General features: G+C 38.7%; 1 long non-coding RNA gene across 2 annotated transcripts; it reads left to right on the plus strand.

Moving 5' to 3' along the window:
• The first annotated feature begins 2,622 nt into the window (after positions 1–2,622).
• On the plus strand, positions 2,623–14,308 carry LOC140683909 (uncharacterized). Of its 2 annotated transcripts, XR_012055527.1 has the most exons (3): positions 2,623–2,885; positions 10,138–10,291; positions 13,083–14,308. It is a non-coding gene; the product is annotated as an uncharacterized lncRNA (long non-coding RNA). The 2 variants fall into 2 exon arrangements; XR_012055526.1 differs by lacking the exon at positions 2,623–2,885 and having other exon boundaries at positions 3,077–10,291.
• Positions 14,309–15,232: the final 924 nt, after the last annotated feature.

Here is a 15,232-nt window from a genome sequence, read left to right on the forward strand (position 1 = left end):
TTTTTTTCCTTGCAATTGGCTTGTTGGCCACTAGCTTATGTTGTTTTTGTATTCCAACACAATTTTATGAAAAATCATGCACGTCAGGCAGAATAACCTTGATTCTCAAAATGCACAAGAGAAAGACAATCTATGCCTGATTTCATTGATATTTTTCTCTACATTCAGATAATACATCAATATTGAGAGTATGTGTAATGGAACATTTTAAAATCCAGACACTGCTTATGGAATCACCTCATATTCTATTCATAAAGAAAGAATTCTGGAAATACTATGAGAAACAAGAAAATATCAGCCACATATCAGAGCTGTTTTGGTACCCAGTATTATGATCTGATCAGATCTTATCTGATGGCTTACCCTACTTAGAACAAGAGGTTGAAGTGGAGACCTTCTGAGGTCCCTTGCACCTGAATGATTCTGTGATTATCATAATTATTAGCTGCAACCAAGTTCACACTAATAGTGTAACAAAAGGAAATGACCTATCACTTGGGAGCTGATTTTATGAGCTGTCTGCAAGTGCTAAGTGCTCTTAACCCTTGCTGATTTTGACAGGAGGTGAGATAACTCTGCAAGTTCATAGAATCACAGAATCATAGAATGGTTTGGGTTGAAAAGGACATTTAAAGGTTATCTAGTCCAACCCCTGCAATGAGCAGGGACATCTTCAACTAGACCAAGTTGCTTAAGGCCATGGTCAGCCGGTCCATAAATGTTTTCAGGGATGGGGCATCCACCACCTTGCTGGGCAACCTACTCCAGTGTTTTGCCACCCTCAGCATAAAAAATTTCTTTCTTATATCTAGCCTAAATCTACACAATTTTAGTTTATTACTTCTTGTCCTACCACAACAGGCCCTGCTAGAAAGTTTGTCCCCATCTTTCTTTAAAGCCCCCTCTAAATATCTGCTAAAAGGTAAACCCTGAGCCTTCTCTTCCACAGGTCGAAAAACCCCAACTTTCTCAGCCTTTCTTCATAGGACAAGGGTTCCAGCTTTCTGATAATGGCCCTTTTCTGAACATCTCAGTTCAGTAGACACCTAATTAATGAAATTTTCTTTCTCTACTTCCAGAGTGTCTAAAATCACACTAAGTACACTAAGTGTAATGAAGTAACAAACTCTCCAGCTAAGAACTTTTCTAAAAGCAGTTCTAGCTGTGGTAAATGGAGAATGTTCAGATTGATTATGGGACAAATTACTGATGGGCACTTAATTCTGCATGAATCACCAAACTGGGGCATGTTAGAGTTAGTAGAGATGATAGAGTTATATAAAATATATATATCATGGATAGGTACCACCTGATTACCATGGGCAAATCTAGCTTTTCTGTACTTGCCAGATCTTTAGACAGATATTGAGGCAACTGAGAACCAGGGGATTTTCCTATGTACAGTCTTGTTGACAGAAGAGATTATCTACCCAGAGAGAATTTTCCTTCAAATATCCAGTGACATTTTGACTTGGAGCTATTTACAACCAGTCAGCAGCCAAGCCCAGTAGAGCCACTCACTCACACCCCCACCAGGAGGACTGGGGAGAAAATTGGAAGGGTAAGAGCTGGAAAAGGCAGGAGTTGAGATAAAGACAGTTTAATAGGGAAAGCAAAAGCCACATACAGGCAAGGCAAAACAAGGAATTATGTTACTGCTTGCCATGGGCAGGCAGGTGCTCAGCCATCTCCAGGAGAGCAGGGCCACATCACACATAACTGTGACTTGAGAAGGCAAAGGCCACCACTCCAAAAATCCCCCCTTCCTTTTCTTTCCTCCCACTTTATGGACTGAGCATGATGTCACATGGTCTGGAGCACCCCTTTGGTCACTTTGGGTCACCTGTCCTGGCGGTGTCTCCTCCCACCCTCCCATGCACCCCCAGCTTCCTCACCAGTGTGGCAGCGCAAAAGCAGAGAAGGCATTGGTTCTGTGTCAGGCAATAACAAAAATATCTCTGTATTATCAACCCTGTGCTCAGCACAAATCCACACACAGCCCCATACCAGCCACTGGGAAGACAATTAATTCTGCCCCAGCTGAAACCAGCACAAAGCTGAACCACAGAAAACCTATACAAAATATCCTGGTTAGTATGTCAAAAATAGTAATTTAAGTTACTGATATATATTGATTGCAGGAGTAAATAAAAGAGTTCAGTGGCTGGAGGAGTGTCACAAAAGTTGTTCTCAGAGAGGCTGTAGGCTGACAGCATTTCATTCAGTGGTGTCACAATCCACTTTCCTTCTTCAGGTTAATTATTTCTGCACTCTTCCTACTTTTGTACCTAACACAATTTCTGCAGCTGGAGTGAGATGTATCAGATGATGATCAGTTATAACCTTTTTCCTCAGTTATTCTTACCCTGGCCAGTTCTCTGACTCACTGCTTAGCTGCAAAGATACTGGTATAACTGAGTGGGCAGTGCTGAGATAAGGTATGAGCATGTCATCAGGGGGGAAAAGGTGAAGCTATTGAAGCAGAGACACTGTTACAGAGAAGAAAATCTGGTTGAATGGCAGCCTGAAAATGTGGTTCAATGGCAGTTTAAAGCAATCTGAAGCAGAGCTTACTTGGTTCTAATTTTTTTTTCTTTTTTTTTTTTCTTTTTTTTTTAACAGAGAAGAAGTGTAACTCAGCATGTGGCATGAGTTTATTCTGGTGGCTCATGGTGCAGTCATGCAAGGGAGGAGGAGGAATGCTCTGCTGTGGAACAGATGTTATCAGGATAAACTCCTGTGGAACCCTGCTCTTTGTCATTAAAATCATCAGGAGGATTTGCCAGCTGTTGAAGTACTGGATATATCACTTTTCTCATCCAAAGGGTTGATACAGTCCTTACTTAAAGGGGGGACATTAAAAATTACCTCCTGTTTAATCTGAGGTAAGTGTAGCCTCTGATTAGATAGATTCAGATCAATAAAAGGTATTTCAACTACTGAACAAACTTCTCATCTCCTCAGCACATTGGTCCACTCTGTCCTCAGGAGACATGGGGATAAGAAATTGTACGTGCAGTTTTAAAAGCTGGTATCACAGATGCTAGAAAAGAATTAAGTATCTTTCAGTAATCACCCATAACCAGTGCAAGAGAGATAGAAAATCTGGTTATGCAGGTAAATAAACCAAGGTACACATCCCAAAAAACTTTTGGCGGTTATTTAGGTCCAGCTGGAACCTAATAGCCTGAGAAAATGAAAAGCCTCATTTCCTTTCAGGAAGTAAGACTGAGCTGTCTCATTTGTAATCACTGAGCAGGAAGTTTTGACTGAATTTGAGGCTACAATTCATTTTGCCTCTAAAAGATTATGAATGTTTGAGGTGGTGGTATTAGAAGCCTGTAGGTTCTGATTCTGCAGCAGCCAGCAAACAGCCTCACAGGGAGAAACATTTTTTTAAAGATTTGACACACCAGATGCATTAGTACAGTTGCTTGGTTTCCACAAATTAGCATTCTCCAAAGGCAAACCATTGATTCAGAACATTGCCAGCTACCACTAATTAATGAAACACTGTCTTCAAAGTTAATATTTGCACCTTTAAAGGGAGGTTATTACACCTGAAAAGGTTCAGGAAAGAGCTATACAAATTAGTGAAAGTCTGAAGTATTCTGCTTATCACAACAGATTTAAGCTCAGTCTGACTTGGGAACAAGAGGTTCAAGAGAAGTTTTGCTATAAAATACATACATAAAGAAGAAGTCTGAAGCAAATGCTTTTTTTAAATTTAGCAGACAAAGCAAGTTACTGGACTCTGAAGTGAGATAAATTCAAACTATGAACATGATGTGACTTTTTTTAATGGGCTGACTAATAAGTCACTGAGAAGCTTAATTTTCTCCATCATTTGTGTCCTATTAAGACTGGATCTGTTCTTGATAGATGTTCTTGCACATTCACAAATGTACTAGAAATACCTCAAATGAAGGAAGATGTCCCCCTTACCCCACTCGCTGTCCCCAAATCCAGCACTGTTTCTAGAATGGGCTGTTTGCTGTGACAGGACTTTCCTTCTGGCCTGTTCATATCACAGCTGAGAGCTCTGGGTTGGGAATTAAGCAGAGCTGCTGCTGCTTTGCTGGCACAAGAGACTGGGCTTGCTCCTCTGCAGTGCTGGGCTGGCTGTGGTGACGTGCTGCCTAGCGTGTGCTGAGTACCAAACTGCAACTCTTTGCATGCTCGTTCACTTTCTAAGATAAAAGTCAAAGAAGAGTGTGGTTTCTTATCCCAAATGGTATCATTGCATACTACAACTTAGCCCTGAAAGCTGGTAGAGAGGCAGAGTATTAAGACAGAGGTGAAACACAGAATAGAATCAGTCTTGCCATCTTGCATCACAAATGATGTTTTGGTGTATACAAAATCACTAGATGTTGGAAATCTATCACCTTAAGTCAGTTTTGCTGACTTACCATAGATGACAAATTGTCCTTTTTATTTTTGTGTGTCTGCTTCTGTGATGTGCAGTCTCACTAGAAAAGAAAAATTGGGAAAGCAACATGCATGAAAAAAAACATTTACAGCTGCGTATCAAATTAAGTGAAAAGACTGAATGGCTGAGATATGAGAGACCAATAGAAGGAAACTAGTCTTATTTAAACCTCTATTAATATTTTCAGAACTTGCAGCCTCTTAATGAAACATCCAGGGAATAAATTAAAATCAATAAGAGAAAGACCACAAAGTAGCAGTAGTCTTTCTAGAATAACATTCATCCAGGACACTGTTGCCTGAAACTTGCAGGAGCACATGGGAATACATCTGGTGAAAGTGTATTGAAAAACAATAAAGATCCTCAACCAACTTGAGCAGGGAATGACGTGCCAATTAGATTCGACTTTTCAAGTAGCTTGTAGAATCATAGTCTTATTTAGGTTGAAAGAGACCTTTAAGACCATTAGGTCTTACAATTAACCCAGTCCTGTCAAGCTCACCACTATGCAATGTTCCACAGCATCACATCTACACACTTTTTGAACACTTACGGGGATGGTGATTCCACCACTTCTCTGTGCAGGCTATTCCACTGCTTGACAACCCTTTCTGTGAAGACATTTTCCTAATATCCAACCTAAACCTCCCCTGCTATATTCTCTCATCCAGTTACTTGCTACCTGGGAGAAGAGACTGACCCCCACCTCATTGCAAGTTTCAGGTAGGGACAAGGTCTTCCCTGAGCCAACTTTTTTCAAGGTTGATTACCCCCAGCTCCCTCAGCTGCTCCTCACAGGATTTATGCTCTAGACCCTTCACCAGCTCCACGCCCTTCTCTAGACATACATGCTTCAGCATCTCAATGTCCTTCCTGAAATGAGTGACCCAGAACTGGTCACAGGATTAAAAGTGTGGCCTCACCAATGCCAAGTACAGGGGGACAATCACTGCCCTGGTTCTGCTGAGCACACTGTTCCTGATATAAACCAGGTTGCTATTGGCCTTGGCCACCTGGACACACTCTGGCTCATGTTCAGTCACTGTCAACCAGCACACCCAGGTCCTTTTCCACTGGGCAGTTTTCCAGCCATTCTGCCTTCAGCCTGTAGCACTCCCTGGGGTTGTTGTGAACCAAGGGCAGGACCTGGCATTTGGACTGTTTGAACCTCATAAACCTGGCCTTGGCCCATCAGTCCAGCCTGTCCAGATCACTTTTCAGAGTCTTTCCACTCTTCAGCAGATCAATACTTCTTCCCAACTTAGTGTCATCTGCAAATTGACAGAGGGTGCACTCAATCTGCTTGTCCAGGTTGTCAATATTAACAGGTCTGGCCTCAATACTCAGCCCTGAGCAGCTCCACTGTGACTGGCCACCAGCTGAATGTAACTCCATCCACCACCATTCTCCGAGCTTGGCCATCCAGCCAATTTATTACCCAGTGAACAGTGTGGCTGTCCATGTCATAACTAGACTGTTACTCCACGAGAATGTTGAGGAAAACTGAGTCCAAGACTTTCCAGGTAGACACATTCACATCCTTTCCCTCACCCACTAAGTGGGTTATCTGGTCAATAGAAGGAGATCAAGTTGGCCAAGAAGGACAAGCCTTTCATAAACCAGTGATGGCTGGACCTGATCTCCTCTTTTGCCCTGTTATGGCACCCAAGCTAATCTCTTCACAGCCCTTCCCTAGCACTGAGGTCAGGATGACAGGGCTGTAATTCCTCAGATTCTCCTTCTGCTCTTGTCACTTTTACAGACCTCCAGTCATCTTGGACCATCACAGTTAACGAGGACTGCTGGTAAATGATTGAAAGTGTCTTGGTGAGCACTTCAGCCACTGCATGTGGAACGTGTGGGTGTTTGTCTTCCAGCCCCATGGATTCATCTGGCTTAAGTGGCAAAGCAGGTCACAGACCATTTCCCCTTGGGTTATGGGGATTTCATTCTGCTCCCTGTCCCTGTCTTCCAGCTCAGAGGGCTGGATATGGGAGAACAAATGGCCTTGCTATTAAGGACTGAGGCAAAGAAAGAATTGGATACCTCACTGTTTCCCTCATTCTTTGTCATATTTCCCCTTGCATCCAGTAAAGGATGGAGATTGTCCTTAGCCCTCCTTTTGTTGCCAATGTATTTATAGGAACCTTTGTATTATCTTTTACAGCAGTTGCTGGATTTACTTCTGTCTGGGCTTCTGTCCTTGTAATTTTCTCCCTGCATAACCTCAAAACATCCCTGTAGTTCTGAGTTTTCTGTCCCTTCTTCCAAAGTTTATACACTATTTTTTCCTCTGAGTTCTAGCAAAAACTCTGTTCAACCAGAACTTCTTCTGATTCAGAAGATCAGCCTGATCTTCTTCCCCAGAGCACATCCTTAAGCACAGGGGATGGACTGATATTGCAACTTTAAGATTTCCTTCTTGAAGACTGTCCAGAATTCGTAGACCCCTTCAACCCACAGGACTCCCCCCTGATGGAGCCTCTCAACCAGTCAACAAGCTAAAATCTGCCCTCTGGAAGTCCAAGGTGGCAGTTCTGCTGACCTCCCTCCTTACTTCTCCAAGGACCAAAAACTATAATTTCATGATTGCTATAGTTTTTTTTTTTGCTTTCAGATTGTCAGATTGAGTTATGTATAATTCTAATAATGATTATTTTATTTTTTCCCCTTCACTCTCCATTCTTCTTTTGACAAAGATAAGAAGAATTCAAGGTTTCAGAACCTAGAATTTCAGGAAGATTTTTCACTGGCCATTATGTCTTTCATTTTATTCTTTCTATATTTTCAGGAAGGAATATCTACATTTGTAATGTCACGTGTTATTTTGTTTGCTGAAGGCAATAATTCTCATGATGAATTTGTATATGTGAGATGAAAATATGTACATCAGCCTCCTCAAGTATTCCTTTAAAATTGGACTACAGAGCTCAGTGACACACAGCAAGATGCAGTGGTGAATTTATGTTGAATTGCACAAATATTTGGCTTTAGATGCAGGTTGGCAAGCAATCAATTAATTTTATAACTGAAAACCTCTCTATATGAAAGAAATAAGAAAGTATCTACCTTCTCAATATACTGGGGGAAAAATTATACAGTAAACCTGCTAAAGTGAAAATGGTTTTTCAACTAGTCAAAAAAATTTGAGAAGTGGCTGGGGAATAGCAGTGCTGTTTTATAGAAGTTTGTTGGATTTCAAAATTTGTTTTTATTCCATGTTAGAATTAAAAAGCTTTCAATTTTTTTTTTTTTTGAGAAGGAAATGTCACTCAAAATGTCATTTAAAAACTGCCTTTTTTAAAGTAAGGCAGGTCAGGTTTTGTCTTGTTCCTTCAGAACTTGAATCACAGAAACTTACAGCTCACAACTTTGTTGAAACAGATTTGTCAGATTTGTCAATTTACATGTTCCTAAAATGTTCTAGCAGCTCTACTATGTAGGTGTTTAGTTAAATGTACCTTTTCTACATGGATATTCCAAGGAGACTTCAAGAATTCCCTTTAAAGGAGGGGCCTCTCTTCTGCTGTGTGTTTTTCAGAGATCATCAGCTTGAAAAAAGGCAACAAATAGATTTACAAAGAGAAATACAATGGAAATAACATGCAGTGATCATCTAAGGCATCAAAATGAAAATTGATTCTTCCCTTAGAAAGATAAATATCTTTTCCATTTTATGTTTGGAATTTGTTTGTTCAACTAGAGTTGTTAGTTCATCTGGAGAACGGTCACTGGACTGTAATATGCAGAACTGTCCTTACTTACAGTGACTGAAGTTCACTACACTTCTATGTCCTGTCTGGTTTTGCCTCTCCTTTCTCCCTCTGGGCTCCAATTTTCTTCTTGCTTCATTTCTTCCTCTGCATAACCAAGCTTTTAAGATGCCTTTGGCCATCTATATTTTCTTGCATTCCCGAATGGGGCATTCTCCCTGGAAATACTGTATGTTCTGCTTTGACTGCTGGCAGCAAAGACTTTACTCAAATTCTGCTCAGTGAAGCACCAGCTCCACGTGGCCATCGGGATGTGAGTAAACTTCACTTTGCTGCCAGCACTCGGAGGAAAAGCTGCATCAAGAGAGAACAACAAAAGCTGTAAGTTCTAAAAGGATTTTCTGAAAAGAATTAGTTCATTTATATGATGTACCTTACATAATATCAAAAGAAACAGCATAGCTGCTGGGCTATTTTGTTCATGATTCTTCTTATTCTTCATCAGCATTGTAGAAGTTACTGCCCTCACTAACTCATGCCATTTTAATGGCATGAAACAGTTCAGTTTATAAGACTAGAGCTTTAAAACCTTTTTCTACTATGGTCTGTCTGTGATACTACGTAAGTTAATTAGTGACTTTGCTTTGTTTTTTTGTAAATGGACATACATAATTTTAAACATTGATAATATTCAAAATATGTTTAAAGGTTTTGCTTTGCTGGGGAACATGACAGCAGCTTGTATGGATGTGTCAGAAGTGCAACAACCAGCTCTGTTGGCAGCAAAGATCTGTGGTGACAGCATAGGTGGCATATTTGGAGTCCTGGGAAATATTTGGTATTTGGCAGTGGAAATCAACCTAACATAGCTACAGGGCTGTCAGTATAGGACTGAATTATGAAGCTGACCTACCTGAATTACAAACAAAATGTGGAGCTTACACATCCCTTATACTCCAGTGACAAGTGTAACCTCCAATTCTGCCTTATAAATCAGGAGCCTTTTTTGGATTAGTCATGTCATGCAGATGATATTTTTTTGTCCTGTAACTGAATAATTGCATCTGTTTCTGGTACAAATATGGAACCTTTTTGGCTTAACAGGAAATTTGCTGCTGTCAAACATCTGAGAGCCTTCTTCAACTTAGTCTCCATACAGAATTTGCATAAATTTCAACTGGAACGTAAACCACAGCCAAAGGAAATTATTTTTCCAAACGAGATGAAAATTAATGTAAATATTTTTGTGATGTTTGCTAGTCCCTGTCATGTTAGTGACTCCCTGATGGAGGATACAGTCTGCAACAAGACACTTTGGGAACTTTAGTCATATAGACAGGATAAAAAAGTAATTGGCAGAAGCATTCTCTGCAGACTTATGCACAACTTTGGCAGCAACTGCTTCAATTTTCAGCTCCCTTTCCCATTCATTGTTTCAAAGCAACAGAAGAAATAACCTCTACTCTTGAGTACTTTCAGTGATACAATTCTGCCATGGTGATGGAAGAGAAGACAAATCAGAGCAGCCTAACTTAGGAAATTCAATTCCTGAATTACTTAATAACTGAGTGCATGGGACCTACAGTGTCTTTAAATATATATTTTTTTAACTGTGTAATCCACACAACCAAATTTCTAGAGTTTTGAAACTGAGTCTTTTCAGAATCAGTAGCATACAAATGCTTTCCTATATGTGAAGATGATGAGCCTTAAGAACTAGGTGATTGTGTAAATTATTGGCACTATTCCTAGTACAATAATTTTTAGAAGACCTTTGCTCTGTACTCCAGTAGGATACCACTCAATAAATCATTGCAGTGAAGGAAAAAAGCCTTCTAGAAAAATCTAAAATGCTAAAATAAATAAGTTTTGAATGAAAAAAAAAAAGGACTGTCTCTATTTATTTGCAGGGATAAGAGGCACAAGTTCTGTTTAACTGTTTAAGAAAAATTGTCTAAAACCTCTTCCTTCTCTGTACATAACCCACTGCAGGCATTTAAACATCTGATGATGTCTACAGTGTCTTGGCTGAGTGAAGTATCAAAGTGCTTATGCAACATCTAAAAAGATTTCTATCTCTAAGGAGGATGGATCCTAACCTGTGGTCATCGGTTATTAAGAACATTGGGAGTCCAAAAGGAACGAAGTGAGTCTTCTGAATTATTGTGTTTTTTGAATTTGCCTCAGATTCAGAGTACCTGAACTGACACTCCAAGCAGTGCTCCAAGCAGCAACCTTTGTTGAGGTTAGAGAGGAAGGTCAGGAGAAGCTCAGCTCTGAGGTGCTGAGGAAGTGGAGTACACTTAAGAAAGGTACACTTAATACCATACTGTGTGACTGACATATAGTATTATTCTTGGCATGTTTGGACTCACAAGTCAGTGCTTGGCCCTGGGCAAGAAAACAATCTTTTGCATGAAGGATGTTGAAATAGATTCACAAGGATTTGTTCATGGAATATGTAATGTATTATGTATGTATTATGTATTCATGGAATATGTAATGTATTAATGTAATATGTATTAACTGAAATGGTGAAAGAAAACAAAAAACCGAAAACAAAATAAAAGAGGACTGAGAGGTAATAAAGCTTCCCATCCTTTCCCAGGACATCTAGAAGGAGACAAAGACGAAAACAGAGCTGTTCCTGGATATGCATCCTCTCCTGGGTTTTCCACAGTGCAGCAGGGGCAGCCATAGTGATTATGTAGCTGTCATTAAACACATAGACATTGGGAAATTGTGTCTTGGGCTAAGGCCACGTCTCAGTCCCTGCACTAGGTTTAAGTTTAGGATTCATGCTAAAGTTGGGATTTGGATTAGGATTGGCATTTGGAAAGAAGAAAAGCCCAGAGCAACATCAAATGAGAGTATGAAGCAACTTCCAGGGAATAAGCAGAAGGAGGGCATCAGAAATGGTATAAAAAAAAATTGAAATGGAAGTTTTACTGAAGTCTTTATAGGTATTTATACCCCAGGCATTTGGGCTTGCTTTTGGGTTTAGCAAGACCTTTTGTGTAACTGAACATGCATAATATATTTTGACTGAAAAATGCATCTTGAATTAAGAGGCATTCCTGCTTATGTTGTTTTTGACTAGTAGATATTCCTGTCTCACTAGGAGTCTCATAATGAAACAAACAGGGTGTATATCAATGCATATGCTTCTGAAAGAAAAATAGTCAATGTAATGGAAGTAGTTTATATCTCAGAAGAGGTCTTTCTGAGAAATTCTAGAGCATGGCAATAGGCAATTTTTATCTTTGCAGAAGCTTTGAAATATTTTTTGTTGCAGTCGTCCTTTTTTTCCCCCCACATTTTTTCCTTTATAATCATCTCTCCTATTGAATGTACATCTAACCAGGAAGAGGTTTTGCAATATAACGAGCAGCAGCACCACCAATAATTAATGCCATTCAACTTTACAGCCATGATTTTCTATTTTCTTTCATCTCTGGTAGCTATTTACCCCTGTGCAAAGTGAGTACAACACTAACAAATCAGATTGCTTCTCAATTTACATATATACAATGTCATTGCTTAGGAAAACAGTACTTACATGAGTAAATGAACAGTTAAACAGCTGACTTACCATTTGCATCTGCAATCATAATAATGGCTTGCATAGACTAACTGTGCAATTGTGCATCTCTTTGTGTGTATGCACCTGCCTTATAGTTCTCTTCACCTCTGTTGTACATATATTTATGAAAATTTAGCAACTAATGAGTTTCAGTCCCCATTTCTGTTTTTTATTTAAAAGATGGCACCCTATCAACACCAATTTAACAATTGTCTTGGATAATTTTTTCAATCAATATATAGTCTAAAGTAAAGGTACCAAATAGCAGTTTATCACATCTATTCTCACTATTTTTAAAAAATAATAAAAGTAAAATAAAATTAAAGAATTTATTTGGATTTCTCTCAGCCAGTTATTGAAAAAGATCAATGTATGACCATTGAGTAAAGCATAACTATCAAGAAAAATTATAGAGTATTGATGGCAAAAGCTTACTCATGAGTGATTTTAAACAGGCAAGATCTTAAACATGCACCTTGTTTACCATGCAAAGTACTTACATAGCTGGCTAAATGTTGTTTCTTTATTTGGACTTAACAAACACTGCCAGTGGAAGAAGTTGACCCTTTAAGGGGTGTCATATCTGTCTCTTATGCATTGCAAAGCAATTGTCAGGGTGAGTGCTGTGAGCTTACCCTCACTCTAAGCATGCATGCTAAATCAATTCAAAGACATAAATTACTTTTTCCAAAAGCAGTATCCTTGCTTTTGCCTTCCTAACTGAAAAGCAACTGAAATAACACAGCTTTCAGGACTTATGTGGGGATTATACAGCAGATTAACTTTGTTCTTATCTGCAGCAAGGTGAATTTAATCCTTTTAGGGTGCATACAGGGGATGCTATTTGATCTACTGTATATTGCTTCATTATTGGTGCTAATAATAATACTATCTACAGTAGGTAGATACTAGTTTTACATCTTCTGCATCTCATCTCTCTTTTCCTGTAGAAAAGAAATTTGAAGATGTGTCTCAGATACTTTGATTCCACAAAAATCCACCAAATTCAGCGTATTTTTATATTATAGTGATTTCCAGACATGGAAGGCACTTTACTAATTGATTTTACTTTTTAATAGATCTGGACTTGAAGCACAATTCTACAAAGAGAAGTAAAATGTAAAACCTGACAGTCTGCTCTGTTTTGCATGTTACTCTTATGGTAACTTCAGTCAGTGCTGATGTCATCAGTCAGTGGCAAAACACAAAACACTAGTGAGCTGAATCACAAAACTTCTTTCATATGATAGTATCCCTTTACATCTAATTATTTTGACTATAGGAACAAGACATTACATATTAAAAAAAAATATTTCAAAACTGAGTGCTAATACAATGTATTTTCTTTTTGCAGATGATACTGAATCTGAATCCTACTTGAATGGCATCATGTACTGCATTCACATTCTGAATAGAGAAACTAATTCCATATGGAGTACACTTACTGCAGATGCCTTCCCATTGAAAGTGAAATACTCTGCATTTACAGTTTTGTGAAATGTTCTAGTTTCAAATTAATTATAAAGGGGAACAAAGAAGTCCAACTACAGGAAAAGTAGCCCATTGTTGTGAAGACTCTCCAATATAGCAGCAGCTCCATTTGAACAAGTAATCACTGATTCCTTTAGGGATAAAACAACTCTTGCCAAGAGATGTAGCAAGACTGAAGGAAGATGACAGGACAAACAGAAATGCAGTGGATGCTTATATAAATTGGAAAGGATTATATAAACCTAGTGGACATTAAATAGAGTCACGATCAGCCAGTTTGCCTACACCTTAGAACACAAACTGATCACACTTGTTGGGGTTTTTTGCCCCAAGTAAAAAAACCCATAAGGCTCATTACTTTACATACAAAATCCATGAAGTTACACTGGCATGCTCAGAACATACTGCCAGGAATCAGTGTTGATTAGTGGCTTGGTCGTGGACTGATATTCAGGGAATCCAGGTCTAAGTCCAAGATAAATTGGTGTCTTGTACAGTCATTTAGCATCGTTGGCTCAGTTTCTTTTGTTTCAAAGAGGGAAATAATATACTGTTTATATTGTACAGTACATGAAGTACTCTGGACCCGTGTGAGAAAGCAAGCTATCCATGAAGCTTAGTAGTTTTATTGAATCTTTGCATGCATTTTTAAGTGTTTTTATTTTTTTTTAAATCAAACACAACATGGTAAATTGCTCACTCAGTAAGAAAGTACTTTTAAAGCAGGGAGATATTATCCTCCCCAAGATCCCAGCAATACAAACTGGTTATTAACATTAGAATGTTTTTATTTGGCATCTGATTTTCCAAATCTCAATTTGTGTAGCTTTCATCAGGGAAATTCTTCCCTCCTAGGACAGGCATTTTGCTTCAAAGTGAGGCTTTGCTACTTCTCCACTTTTGGATCTTATGTCTCTGTTGGTCCAGTTGATATCTGAGAATTGATGCTCTTCAACAATTATTAATCACTTGTAACTTAAAATCTCTCATCTCTACATTAGTATTTTTTCATGCTAAAGCATGATGTGCATCTCTTAGCATGAAAATGAGGATTTAAGAAGAATATAATAAAAATGCTATTAAAAATAAGCTAGTTCATAATATTTTTTTTACTTAAAAAGCAGTTAGGAATTTTAGAGATTTTTTTTGACCCTGCTACAACAGTCTGAGAATACAAGATTCTCTTTGAGGTAAGAAAGTGTTTCTTGACTCTTTGCATACCTTTGCAAAGGGATTGCATCTCCATCTTCTCTAAATCCTTGCATTAGGCAGTAGTTGTGCATAGCAAGATGTCCCCTAAGCTTTCTCTCTGTAATGGTGCACAAACACAGCTCTTTCATCTTCTCATAAATCACAAGTTCCAACTCCCTGTCTATTTTAGAGTCTTATCTCCTGTACTAGTTGCAGCATAACAACATCTTTCTTATCTCAACTAACCCAAAATTCAATTGCAGTACTACAGATGCAGTCTCACAAGTGTCAGCTAAATGAGAATGGTTGATTCCCAGGACCTGTTGTCCACACTCTTGATAACACAATCTGGTGTGCAATTGAACATCTTCTCTGCAAGGGCAAATATTTGTTCCATTTTTGTGTCCATGTTGTTTGTTACAGAACTGAAGTTTAATGAGCCAAGCTCACATGAATTGCAGATTTATTTCAGCATTAAAAAAAACCAACAAAATCACCTCCATGACAAAAAAAAAACAAATCCTACACAATAATCGTTGATAAGCTCTAGACAGCAGGGTGGCTACTGTGTAGGGATTACATGTTATCTTGCAATTTGCAGACCTTTTGAGATTAATGGGAAGTAGATTCTGTGTTTTAAAAACAACAGATGAAATTTGAAGTAACTGAGAGGTTGTTTTTCACGATTCATGTATTGGTAATCTCAAGATAAAATGTCATTTGTTTGTTCATGTCAGCTACTCAAGAATAACTGAATCAGTATCTCTGGGTTAGTCAGTCCAACATGTTATTCTATTCCTGACCACAGCACTAACAAGTTTG

The sequence above is a fragment of the Taeniopygia guttata genome, chromosome 4 (genome assembly GCF_048771995.1).
Source record: "Taeniopygia guttata chromosome 4, bTaeGut7.mat, whole genome shotgun sequence".
NCBI classification, from domain to species: Eukaryota; Metazoa; Chordata; class Aves; order Passeriformes; family Estrildidae; genus Taeniopygia; species Taeniopygia guttata.